This window comes from Papaver somniferum, chromosome 6, assembly GCF_003573695.1.
Source record: "Papaver somniferum cultivar HN1 chromosome 6, ASM357369v1, whole genome shotgun sequence".
In the NCBI taxonomy this organism is placed as follows: domain Eukaryota; kingdom Viridiplantae; phylum Streptophyta; class Magnoliopsida; order Ranunculales; family Papaveraceae; genus Papaver; species Papaver somniferum.
The window spans coordinates 5,583,567-5,596,897 of NC_039363.1; the positions used below are offsets into that span (position 1 = coordinate 5,583,567).

Below are 13,331 nucleotides of genomic sequence, written 5' to 3' on the forward strand. Positions count from 1 at the left end.
GTTTCCTAGTTTCGAAAGCATCAGGCTACTAGCATATTTCTTGTAGTTGTCATTTTTTTGTTGTTAAAGAATTCAGAAACTAATAAAAGTAATAATTGCGATCAATTTGTTGCCGAAGTATACAAGAACTAGTAGTTTCCATTGACTAGTTCCCAAAGCATTTGGCAACTAATTTTTTAACGTAGTTGCGAGATTTTAGTGGCCTTTGCTAGGATTTTTTGTAGTGTAACGAGTGTGGAGACGAGACGAGACGAGAGGAGAGGAGAAGAAAGAACAGGATCAGAAGAGAGAAAGGAAAAAACTGAAAATGAAATCTCGATTTGGCTAAGTGTTGAGATATACTCAAAAGCACGCATGTGAATCGCACACGCATGGGAGGAAATATCCTCTGGTATAACTCATCGTGGGTGGAAACATAATGCCACACATGTGAGTGGCACACGCACATTCTGAAGGTGTTACCACCCAAGTGTGACCAAGCGTGTGACTGGCACGCGTATAAAAAATTTCGTAACGACTTTCTACCTGTTACGAATTTTTCGTAACGCCGTTACGAATTGCTGTTACTAATCCGGGAAATTAGTGTAGTGTAAGCCGCATTTCCACAAACACTTTATGTACGTCCTGCTGCTGATTTCTGGCAACAAACACAATTCTAAAACTTGCTTTATTTCCCTGATTTCTCATCTTGGAACTCCATCAATTCAAAACACATCTATCAAAGACTCAATCTCCCTCATTCATTTCCATAAAACCAACAGCAACAAACAATTTTCCTCACCGTTTTCTCGGCACTAACACTATCCAAAAATTACAACACCTATAATCTATAATAAGCAGAGAGAATCACACAGACGATGAAAAACATAAATGGATTTGTCACTAACCTTGTGTCCTTACCACAATAAAATATCAATCAAACAACTTAATTTTGTGCTAAAAAATTAATCCAAAATGCGATTATCCTTGATTTCAGATGAACCCCAAAGTTTTCTATCAATTTTGAAGAAGAAGAATAGTCCGATTGGAAAATCGGGGAGAAAAAAAGAACAAAGGAAATAAGGTGATTGTTAATGAGGGGAATTCAGATTATCATGGTTATTGATGATAATCTTAACCGTCGAATCTTATAGAGATATTCAAATATTATATTAGATAATTGACGCATAAAGAGACACGTGTCGATGTTGATTATTTTAACTGCCGCTTCTGTAGATTTTTTTCTGGCTATGTAAATAATTAGATCAGTTATAATTCACCTTAAACTTGTCATTATCTCCGCACACGTACAAAAGGGCATTTTAGTAATCTTTACACATTCACGAGACTATGCAAACGAGATACTGGCGATATATTGACCAATCAACATGAGATATTGACTGAGATAACGTATTTGGATAGAATCCGTTCAACTAGCCTAGATTTGTAAGAAATAAAAAAAAGAGCCTTAGATTTGAAAACGACCTGCCAAAACAGATATATATTCCATAAAAGAAATATCATTTCTTAATTTTTAGTAATCAAAATTGATTTGTTTTTATAACTCTAATCTTAATAAAATCATACAACAACAAAAAGAATCAGATTTGATTCAGCAGAATCACATATTGATGCACAAGTAAATTCCAGTTTCTCTTTTTACATAATTAGTAGGTAGTAGATTAATTATGTATTTGTACTATAATTATCAACAAGATTGCAGTATCCAGCAATCCATGGTACGAAATCTACTACCATTATGAATTTGGACAACAGAGATGGAACCTAACGATAAAATGGTACGTTTTGACTTTGAGATTCGACCCGTCATCACGCACTTCTTCTTAAAGCATCCTGGGCTACATTGAATTGAACATGGAAGCAATAATGCAAAATCTGGTTGCACCATAAATACATGCATGATACCCCAATTCAGTATAAAATTATCAGCACCATTCATTTCAGGAAAAGCATAGTACCAGAGATACACTGTTAATTGGGAAAGTCATAGGACCCTGAAAGAAGCAAGAAGAAATTGTCCGCGAGCTTCTTTCAACTTTCAAGGGCTAACAGGGGTGTGCAATGGATGGACGGTTGCGGATTAGGGGTCATCCGCAACCAATCCATCAAAGTTGCGGTTTTAGAAAATCAAACCTAACCGGTCCAATCACCCGCGGATTTCACATCCGCGGATCAGCGGGTGATACGGGCCGGTTGCGGATTAACCACGGGTTTACTCAGGAAAAAAAGTAAAACAAATAAAAATACTAAGTTCAGAAACAAGAAATTTTAACACAAAAGATAGTACTGGTAACACAAAAGAGTATTGTGTTTTTTTCAACGTAAACAAAATGGTACTAACTCTTGCAACAACGGAAGGTAAACTATCAAATGCAACAAATCCGGTGCCAAGCCAATGGAAATTCGGATGCCAAAAAAGAGTCCTTGGATTTGAGTACTAATTCATTCAATCCATAATTGATATGTCCGGAATTTCTTTCAGAATTTCTTCCGCATCTGTAAAATGAGAAGGAATGTTGCAATTAGATAACATTGAACTATGATCATATAACAAGTACCAATTGACTAAAAAAACTGAATCTGACAGACACCACTATCATATTCTTGCTCAAAACCATGAAACAAAACAGAGCTACGCATAATGCACCATTCCGGAGATGGCCAGAAAGAAGAATAAGATGACTAGGGAGATCAATAAGATATAGGCAATCATCTATGACTCGGTATACGTTCTGTTAAGGGAGGTAAAAAAGAAAAAAGATTCCTATACGATGGGCAAACATAAGTGGAAAATGTTAAACTAACATCCTGTAACAACTCCCAATTCATGACTGCTACACAACCAAAACCAAGATGGTCAGTCATCAAGCCATAAACATACTTTAGTTACGGATACTTTCTTGACATTATTCTGAATCATATGAGAGGTCACAATATGTTTAACACAAGTATGGCCATATCTATTTCATACTTGCAAGTGGACAGAAATGTAGATCATTTGAAAAATGTGCTTAGACCCATGACCCTTAAATGACCACAAGCATGTACTCATTATTCACACAGGATAGTCCTGTAATCCAATAGCATGTAAAGGTGCAGCTACAATTGGTTAAGCCACTGAACATTTAGGAATATAGCTTAACCTAATATAAGAAAGCAACAAAAATTACCATAACACAGTACATGGTATCTTTTTAAGGAGAAGGATATGCAATGATGGAGGTGGCATATAGACAGTAAAAAAGAGACTAAGCGCAAATACACAAACAAAGAAAGCAAGGTTTGAGAATTACCTAAGTCAATTTTTTCAATCCCTTCTAGCATCTCCTAGAAATTGATTGGTTTTTCTTTCAGCCAATCTTCACCACATATCAGTGCTTGCACTGTTTTTGGCAGCATGGAACTTCGATACTCATTAAGAACATGACCACCCGTGGAGAAAGCTGATTCAGAAGCTACTGTTGATACTTGCATAACCAGCACGTCTCGAGCTATCCTGGACAAGATCTTATACTTGGAAGAGTTAACCTTCCACCAATTCAAAACATCGAATTGTGCATTAAAATCCTCTCTTTTCTCTAACAAATACATATCCAACTCTGTTTTTCCCTCTACTGTTTCTTGATGTTTTTCAGACTCAACAAATCTGTTGATAGGATTCCGAGGTTCTTGTGAAAGAGAAGTATCTGATTGTATTTCAACTGTAAGTCTTGAAACCGTATCATACCCTTTATATAATAGTGCATACTCATCAAACATATTTGTTAAAACAAGTTTAATTGATTTCATCATATCATGGACCTCTTGGTCAACTGTAACATGATTTTCTTTTAGAAACTCTCTCAAAGCAAATCTAAGATAGGATTCCTTGCGTCGTGGGTCAAGCAATGCAGCAATGTACATCATTCTATTGATTTTATCCACTGCTCAATACTTTTCATATTTCAGAACCATCCAATCAGCCATGTTAGCCAATATTATATTGTCATGTTTAACCCATTCTTGCAATATGTCATTAATAGAAATTACTTCATCGAGGAATAAATTAGATGTAACATAGGTTGATCCAGAAAATTTCAATGTAGCCTCATAGAATCTTTTTAACAATCTAACAAATGCAGGAGTTGTTTCCCAATCAGAAGCAATAGGCCATACCTTAGGAATTGTTGGTGCTGCTGGTACTGTTGTTTTACCTATAGTTGGTGCTCGAGGAGGATTAAGAAATTTATACGCGTACCCTGATTCTTCAAACTGGTAGAAGGCCTCCTCATATTTTTCAGCAGCAGACAACATATGGTAGGTCGAATTCCATCTAGTCTCACAATCCAAGCTAAGAAATTTGGTGATGTAAATCTTCCGTTGTTCACGACATTCTCTGAAATTTTTCAATCTGTTTCCTGATCCTCTAGTAAACTTAACTGCCTCTCGTATCCTAGAAATAGATTCATTATACAAATCCATACCATCTTTAACGACTAAGGCAAGGATATGTGCTGCACATCTAAGATGCATGTGATCTCCTACCAAAATTGCTGCCTTCCAACCCACAACTCTCTTGGACAAATAAACAACTGTTTCATTGTTAGAATTAATATTATCAACAGTCATAGTGAATACCCTTTCAATCCCCAACTGTAAAATACAATATGCAACTGTGTTACCCAATTCCAGGCCAGTATGATCCGTAACTGGACAGAAATTCAATATCTTCTTATGTAACACCCAATTTTCATCAATATAATGCCCTATCAGACGGTTGAGTGAATACCACAGATTGAGTTAATTCAACCATCTGACAGGGCATTATATTGATGAATATTGAGTGTTACAGAAGAAGATATTGAATTTCTGTCCAGTTACGGATCATACTGGCCTGGAATTGGGTAAAACAGTTGCATCTTGTCTTTTACAGTGGGGGATTGAAAGGGTATTCACTATGACTGTTAATAATATTAATTCTAACATGAAACAGTTGCTTATTTGTCCAAGAGAGTTGTGGGTTGGAAGGAAGCAATTTTGGGAGGAGATCACATGCATCTTAGATGTGTAGCACATATCTTTGCCTTAGTCGTTAAAGATGGTATGGATTTGTATAATGAATCTATTTCTAGGATACGAGAGGCATTTAAGTTTATTAGAGGATCAGGAAACAAACTGAAAAAGTTTAGAGAATGTTGAACAACGGAAGATTGACATCACCAAATTTCTTAGCTTGGATTGTGAGACTAGATGGAATTCGACCTACCATATGTTGTCTGCTGCTGAAAAATATGAGGAGGCCTTCTACCAGTTTGAAGAATCAGGGTACGCGTATAAATTTCTTAATCCCCCTCGACAACCAACCAGAGGTAAAACAACAGTACCAGCAGCACCAACAAGTCCTAAGGTATGGCCTATTGCTTCTGATTGGGAAACAACTCCTGCATTTGTTAGATTGTTAAAAAGATTCTATGAGGCTACATTGAAATTTTCTGGATCAACCTATGTTACATCTAATTTATTCCTCGATGAAGTAATTTCTATTAATGACATATTGCAAGAATGGGTTAAACATGACAATATAATATTGGCTAACATGGCTGATTGGATGGTTCTGAAATATGAAAAGTATTGAGCAGTGGATAAAATCAATAAAATGATGTACATTGCTGCATTGCTTGACCCACGACGCAAGGAATCCTATCTTAGATTTGCTTTGAGAGAGTTTCTAAAAGAAAATCATGTTACAGTTGACCAAGAGGTCCATGATATGATGAAATCAATTAAACTTGTTTTAACAAATATGTTTGATGAGTATGCACTATTATATAAAGGGGATGATACGGTTCAATACTTACAGCTGAAATACAATCTAATATTTCTCTTTCACAAGAACCTCGGAATCCTATCAACAGATTTGTTGAGTCTGAAAAACATCAAGAAACAGTAGAGGGAAAAATAGAGCTGGATATGTATTTATTAGAGAAAAGAGAGCATTTTAATGCACAATTCGATATTTTGAATTGGTGGAAGGTCAAATCTTCCAAGTATAAGATCTTGTCCAGGATAGCTCGAGACGTGCTGGCTATGCAAGTATCAACAGTAGCTTCTGAATCAGCTTTCTCCACGGGTGGTCATGTTCTTAATGAGTATCGAAGTTCCATGCTGCCAAAAACAGTGCAAGCACTGATATGTGGTGAAGATTGGCTGAAAGAAAAACCAATCAATTTCTAGGAGATGCTAGAAGGGATTGAAAAAATTGACTTAGGTAATTCTCAAACCTTGCTTTCTTTGTTTGTGTCTTGCGCTTAGTCTCTTTTTTACTGTATATATGCCACCTCCATCGTTGCATTTCCTTCTCCTTAGAAAGATACCATGTACTGTGTTATGGAAATGTTTGTTGCTTTCTTATATTAGGTTAAGCTATATTCCTAAATGTTCAGTGGCTTAACCAATTGTAGCTGCACTTTACATGCTATTGGATTACAGGACTATCCTATGTGAATAATGAGTACATGCTTGTGGTGATTTTTAGGGTCATGGGTCTAAGCACATGTTTCAAATGATCTACATTTCTGTCCACTTGCAAGTATGAAATAGATATGGCCATACTTGTGTTAAACATACCGAGCATCTGAATGTGACCTCTCATATGATTCAGAATAATGTCATGAAAGTATCTGTAACTAAAGTATGTTTATGGCTTTATGACTGACCAGCTTGGTTTTGGTTAGCAGTCATGAATTGGCAGTTGTTACAGGACGTTAGTTTAACATTTTCCACTTATGTTTGCCCATCGTATAGGAATATTTTTTCTTTTTTACCTCCCTTAACAGAACGTATACCGAGTCATAGATGATTGCCTATATCTTATTGATCTCCCTAGTCATCTTATTCTTCTTTCTGGCCATCTCCGGAATGGTGCATTATGCGTAGCTCTGTTTTGTTTCATGGTTTTGAACAAGAATATGATAGTGGTGTCTGTCAGATTCAGTTTTTTTAGTCAATTGGTACTTGTTATATGATTATAATTCAATGTTATCTAATTGCAACATTCCTTCTCATTTTACAGATGCGGAAGAAATTCTGAAAGAAATTCCGGACATATCAATTATGGATTGAATGAACTAGTACTCAAATCCAAGGACTCTTTTTTGGCAGCAGAATTTCCATTGGCTTGGCACCGGACTTGTTGCATTTGATAGTTTACCTTCCGTTGTTGCAAGAATTAGTACCATTTTGTTTCCGTTGAAAAAAACACAATACTCTTTTGTGTTACCAGTACTATCTTTTGTGTTAAAATTTCTTGTTTCTGAACTTAGTATTTTTATTTATTTTACTTTTTTTTTGCCTGAGTAAACTCGCGGTTAATCCGCAACCGTCCCGTATCACCCGCTGATTCGCGGATGTGAAATCCGCGGGTGATTGGACCGGACACGGTTTGATTTTCTAAAACCGCAACTTTGACGGATTGGTTGCAGACGACCCCTAATTCGCAACCGTCCGTCCGTTGCACACCCCTAATAGTACCCCACACCTTCATGGAGGTAACGTTTTGGGCCTTTTGGCACTAGACCAAACCTTCAGGAGAGGCCCAACATGGTACATTAAACGAAGAAATTAAGATGCTTGGATCTCTAAAACCTGTAGTGTTGTTTCTCAAATGAACCGTAACCTATAGTGTAGTAACAACAAGTTCTCAGTATCCATCAATCATACATGGTACCAATCTACCATTAAAATCTGTGTTTGAAGACATGGAATCTAATTTTAGGGTTGGCAAAACTGAAACTGGTGCATACACAAAATCTCTTTATCGAAACTCCTGTTTGCAACCAACTCCTGATAAAGAAATAGACAGCGCATGAGCGACTCATTCATTTCTTGTGTGTTGATTTCATCTGTGGTTCAGAGGCAAATCCAAACTGGTCCAGCGAAACCATCAGAGAAGCTACTAAAATTGGCTGTGAATGTGGATATCATGCTCAAATTTACCTTGTATGTACATAAAAACCTAATGAAAATGCTAATGGTATAACCACATATCTGGCATATCAGAAAGACGGTCCAAAACTCAATGATGGAGGTTTTGAGTCCATAAGCGCAGCCAACAGCTGGGCGGACTCGATATATGTCAGACAACACAATGTAGCTAATTGTACAACCCTAAATGTTGTCAAGACTAGGCAAAGTTCTCTGCTCTACATCAGATGAGAAAAATAAACCCAATTCCTGGAATGATGTAAAAGCCTTAAACTAGCGCAAGTACCTCCAGATAAAAGTGATGATGATCGAAACTACTGTTTAAACTGGACCAAAAGCTTCTTCACTTTAATTTTTAAGAACTTTTCTCCTATTGCAGGTAGGCATATAGTTGAATATCACAAGACCAGCAGTGAAAATGGGAGTTTACCTGTTAAACAGTAGTACAAGAAAGTGAAACCTGAGAGGTCTCTCATCTTTACAAATCACAGCTTTTTCAAGATTTAACCATCCTCGAGATGTAAAGGGATCAGGCCAGATTATGTCCCATGCACCATTTCCTGCAAGTCATCGTTAAGTATGACCTACAAGTCTCCACACACAGTTGTAAAGAAACAGAATATGATTTCTAAAGAAGGAAAAAGATAAAACTAGGAAAGAGCATGCCCTGGTGCAACACTGTCCAGCCCCTCTCTGATCTATTTATAAAGTCTGGCTACTTATATTCAGAATTCATACTCTCCACGGCACAGGCACTCTGCTCTTGGCAAGAAGCTCATTTGAACTCGTTGATTATTCAACAAAATAAAGTAGAAAAGATTTGTATAGCAAAATGAGAAGGCTCAAATTTCCTGCAACTGTAAGCACTTTATTTTATTTTGCTTCTTCGATAATGATTGAAGACTTTGAACGCCTTCTCTTGGTTCACGACCCCCAAAGTGCAATGCAGAACTGAGGTCTTCATCTGAGCCGTTCCTTAGTGCTGATAGATTATTTGTTTCAGGGGTATTCTCTTGAGTCTTTTTTGTGCATAGGGGCCATTGATGAGGTTGGGAATGAGCTGATGTTCTTCTATATTGGCCGGTCCCGTCTCGACCACGTCTCATTATGCACAAAGGGGCGGTTCACCCCTAAACAGGTTCATCTTCTTTGGGGATTTGTTGCAGGTTGAAACGCTCATATATATCTTTCTTTATACCCTTAGGTAATGTTCCTTTCTGCAAGATCAGACTCTCCATCCATGGAATCTGCAACTGCTGCTAATGTATTTATTAGCTCCTGCACAACTTCTGTAATCAAACAACCAAAAGTAAACGAACAATCAGGCTTTATAGTAGGAGGAGGGTCCTTTTTACTGTTGAATGTCATACAATCTTTTGACGTATATGTGGACATATCCTGTTGTAATTGTTTATAATTCATCTACCCATTGGAAAAAACAAACTAGATGGCTCTAAAACTTTTAATCCCCATCAGAATTTCATCAGTTTTAAGATGACATTCCACGAATTTCTGATGAGGTTAAGTCAAGTCAGAGTAGATACAGCCCCAATAAAAGAAAATCACTTGTTTTAAGAGCACAAACCTTGAAGTCCTTCACTGGTTGTTATCAGAAGATTAATAAGACCACCAAAATGAGTCAGAACTAGTTATAATTGAAACAACTAAACACAATCTCTATTGAAACACATACATCTAAAGGGCTAGATGGCTAAATCTTTCAAACAATTTGTATATATTCAATCAGGAAACCCTGTGAATGCTTTGTTTGTCGAGAAAGTAGAACAGATAGTGAATGAAGCTCTTGAGGGTTAAGCGGGGATTACCTGGGAACCTGAACCAGCACAAAGATCGCTTCCTCGTAAACCAAACAAGCTAAAGTGTACAATTGTTCTTTGGGGGTGCAGCGGCACCAAAGTATGAGAGGTCAATAACGTCTACATCACACCATACACCTCCTGGTCCCTTTGGCCTGCACATTGACTTCAAATCATTTCCAACTTCCAGAAGGAATAGAAGCAAATCCTTCTTTATCTCTAAATCCACAAGGAATTGAAAGATATAAATGAGAAGAGGGAAGAACAAGTAAATGTATGCTGACCAGCATACATGATGAAATGCAAAGCGAAAGTATAATACCAATACATACTGCTCTGACCTCGAGGGAAGATGGTAAAGACTGGATGTGGTTGAGCCACCAGTTACGAGCTTTACGGGAAACAAAAATAAGAATAGCAGGTATATCTGTTATCTGTCAATGCACCCTTGCGGACTAGAAACCCAATTGCAGTGCCGGGACTATCACAGAGCAAGATCTGGCTATGAAATGCCACAGTCGTCATCAGCTCGATTAAACTGGTCGCTTACTTCCCCGTTATGTTCAGCAGCTCCATTCAATCGACTGAAGGTGGGCCATGAGAAGTAGGAAGCATTGCTTTGAGAGTGCTCACAAGACACAAACTGATGGTATGTTTGGATGACAACAATAGTTTTGTTCCATGTCTAAAGCGGATTCCTCTGATATTGCAGAACTCGCGTGTCGCGCCCCCCATTTGGCCTAAATGAAAATAAAATTTCAAAAATAAATCAATTAGCACACCCGAATTATCGATAGAATAACTCCACCTAATTGACGCTCATAACTCTGCTAGTTTCTATGCATCTCTTTTATTCCTTCTTATAAGTTTGCAATACAAACAAGAATGCTCATGACAAATGAAATGAGAAACATCGAATTTTGGAAATGTGATTAAACATGCCAAGATTATGTTGCAAATGAAATGCAATCATAAGATAAGCTCAAAAGATGCTAAAAGATCCGAATTCAAATAAAATAAAATCTAGTAAGTTTAATTAGTATGTACTGTATACCCCCCTTAAAGCAAAACTAAAATGGAACCCCAAAACAGTAGTAATGACAAAAACAAGCTTCAAAATGAAATCAAGCATCACACACCACTGTACAACAATGTAGCAAAAAAAAAAAAATTGAAAAATTCTAGTAGAAAAATATAGATCATCAAAAAAAAAACAATTAGAAGCCATAATGAAAAGGGGGAAGAAGATGGAGCAAAATATATGACTTATGAGTGAAAGAGAGGAAAAGAGCTCACCAAAAGAACAATTGCGGAAAGTAGAGTAACAAGAACAGGTGTTGAGAATGATGATGATGCCCTAATTTCACTACTGCTGCTGCTGATGATGATAGCATAAACAGTAGAAAATGAAGGAGGAGGAGAATATGTATTTCAAAATTGCCCTCCATTTGTGAAATCGGAGGGGAATTACTTCTTCAACAACAAAAAATTGAGAGCTTGGACCAATTGCAGAAGAGTTGTTGTTGTCAATAAATCATAAATCAATCAGACACTTTAACAAATTTACACATCGCAGTATCCATCAATCCATGGTAGGAATCCACCACCCATTATGAATGATTTCAAACAGCAAAGAGAAATTACCTCAGCAACAGTAACAATAAGACGAGATTTAAGGGCAATGTACACAACCAAATTTCCATTGAGCCAGGTGGATGGTCAAAGGAGGTTTCGCACCATGGAAAAGAAATGGGTGGTTGACCACCAGGACAAAGTGTTGCCGGCGTTTGTAGGACAATTGCTAGCATGTGTTGGAGAACCGTTGGCGTTTGAACCAAGACCGCCGACGGCTACTTTTAAACGGTCATCGGAACGGCTAGTTTCTACCTCCATAAATACAGCTCGAGTTTGATCTCACAAATTCACAACAATATTTCATCCGATCAATCTTTTCTTAATTTCAATTGCTTTCGTCAACCATGAATCCTGATTTTAGTTATTCTAACGAAGATATGGAGATGGATGAAATGTTGTATGAAGAAGAGGAAGAAATTGTTATGACCCTTCTGACTGCCCCTAACAACTATGCGAGTGTAATAACTCTGCAATCACTGTCTAACCGTTAAAACAACATTTACTGCTTTCTTTTTACTCAAAACCAGCGTGTAGGATAGCTTCATGTGTAGGGCCTTAATTAGTTAGGGTTTTGAACTTAGGGTTTTCTTTCAATATTTAAGACAGGTTGTGTTGGATCTGTTGTTTTTATCAGATAATGAATTGAAATTGAGGTTGCGCTCTTTGAGTGTAGAGGTTACCAAAGCTTTCGTCCTTCCCTGTTACAGATTCCTTCTCTTGTATTATCAAAATCATCTCAGTTCTTAACAATTGGTATCACCCAGTCGATCTCTTCAAGCATCTACAATGACAGGACCAACCATTAAAGATGTGGATAATAAGGCAGCTAAGCTGACATCTATGATGCAGAGACTTAAGGATCTTCACACCAAAGAATCTGAAGAACGTGTTGCAGCTACCAAAGCTCAGACAGACTCATTAAACTCACTGATTGCTTCTATAAATGCTCTTAACACAAATATACAAAAAGTTCTTCCTATCACCACCATACCTTCTTCATTTGCTGAATCTTCAAAAAAATTACATCAGGATTCCCAATTCGAATCCCCAAAAATTGATTTTCCTAAGTTTAATGGTGATAATCCTCGATGTTGGGTTCGTAAGTGTGAAAGATTTTTTCATCTCAAAGTCGTACCAGAACATCAGAAAGTTGAGGTAGATGTTATACATCTAGAGTGTAAAGATGACTCATGGTTTCAAGACTTTCAAACGGGTAAAGATACTATCTCTTGGTCTGATTTTTCTTCATCCTTATGTGAATGTTTTGAGGATCTGGCTAGTGAGAATTTTGTTGGCTGTAGTGAGCCAATTTTTTCATATCACAGCTGCACCCACACCTACTGAAGTGCCATCTGAAGTACTTAGCCTTCTTGAGGAATTTAAGGATGTGTTTGCTGAACCCACCCAACTTCCTGCTCAAAGAAGTTAGCTTGGAGTAGGCTATTGTCTGTAGCGGCTTAATACAGTGTGTGTTCAATCTGGACTAGGTCCCGGGGTTTTTCTGCATTTGCAGTTTCCTCGTTAACAAAATTTCTGGTGTCTGTGTTATTTCAATTTCCGCATTATATTGTTTTTATCTTTATAATTGAAATAATACAGGTTGTGCGTTTAGATCATCAATTAGAGTAATCCAACCTTTGGTTGTTGATTGTCATTGATTGATCCTTGGATATTGGTATTTGTACCATCCAAGTTATTCCTTGCATTTGATTAGAACTCGCAGTTCCTGCTTGAGTAAATCAAATCAAGAGAGAGATATAAACTCGTTGATATACTTTTAATTGAATGAGTCTTGTTGATTCTCTTAAAAGTATATTCGAGTTTGTCCATACAGATTGCTAAGCGAAATATTGGGTGGTGTTGTTAGACCCCCGCTTTTTCAGCATGCGTGTTCGGTTGAATGGGCATGCCAATATA

The 13,331-nt window shown here is 37.2% G+C and overlaps 1 long non-coding RNA gene across 4 annotated transcripts; it reads right to left on the reverse strand.

Moving 5' to 3' along the window:
- Window positions 1-6,260: 6,260 nt before the first annotated feature.
- LOC113285363 lies at window positions 6,261-11,401 on the reverse strand. Of its 4 annotated transcripts, none has more exons than XR_003328614.1 (5): window positions 11,076-11,401; window positions 10,121-10,519; window positions 9,789-9,934; window positions 8,393-9,251; window positions 6,261-6,340 (listed from the first exon to the last, which is right to left on the reverse strand). It is a non-coding gene; the product is annotated as an uncharacterized LOC113285363 (long non-coding RNA). The 4 variants fall into 4 exon arrangements; XR_003328613.1 differs by lacking the exon at window positions 6,261-6,340 and adding an exon at window positions 7,544-7,821; XR_003328612.1 differs by lacking the exon at window positions 6,261-6,340 and having other exon boundaries at window positions 8,290-9,251.
- Between the last annotated feature and the right edge of the window lie 1,930 nt (window positions 11,402-13,331).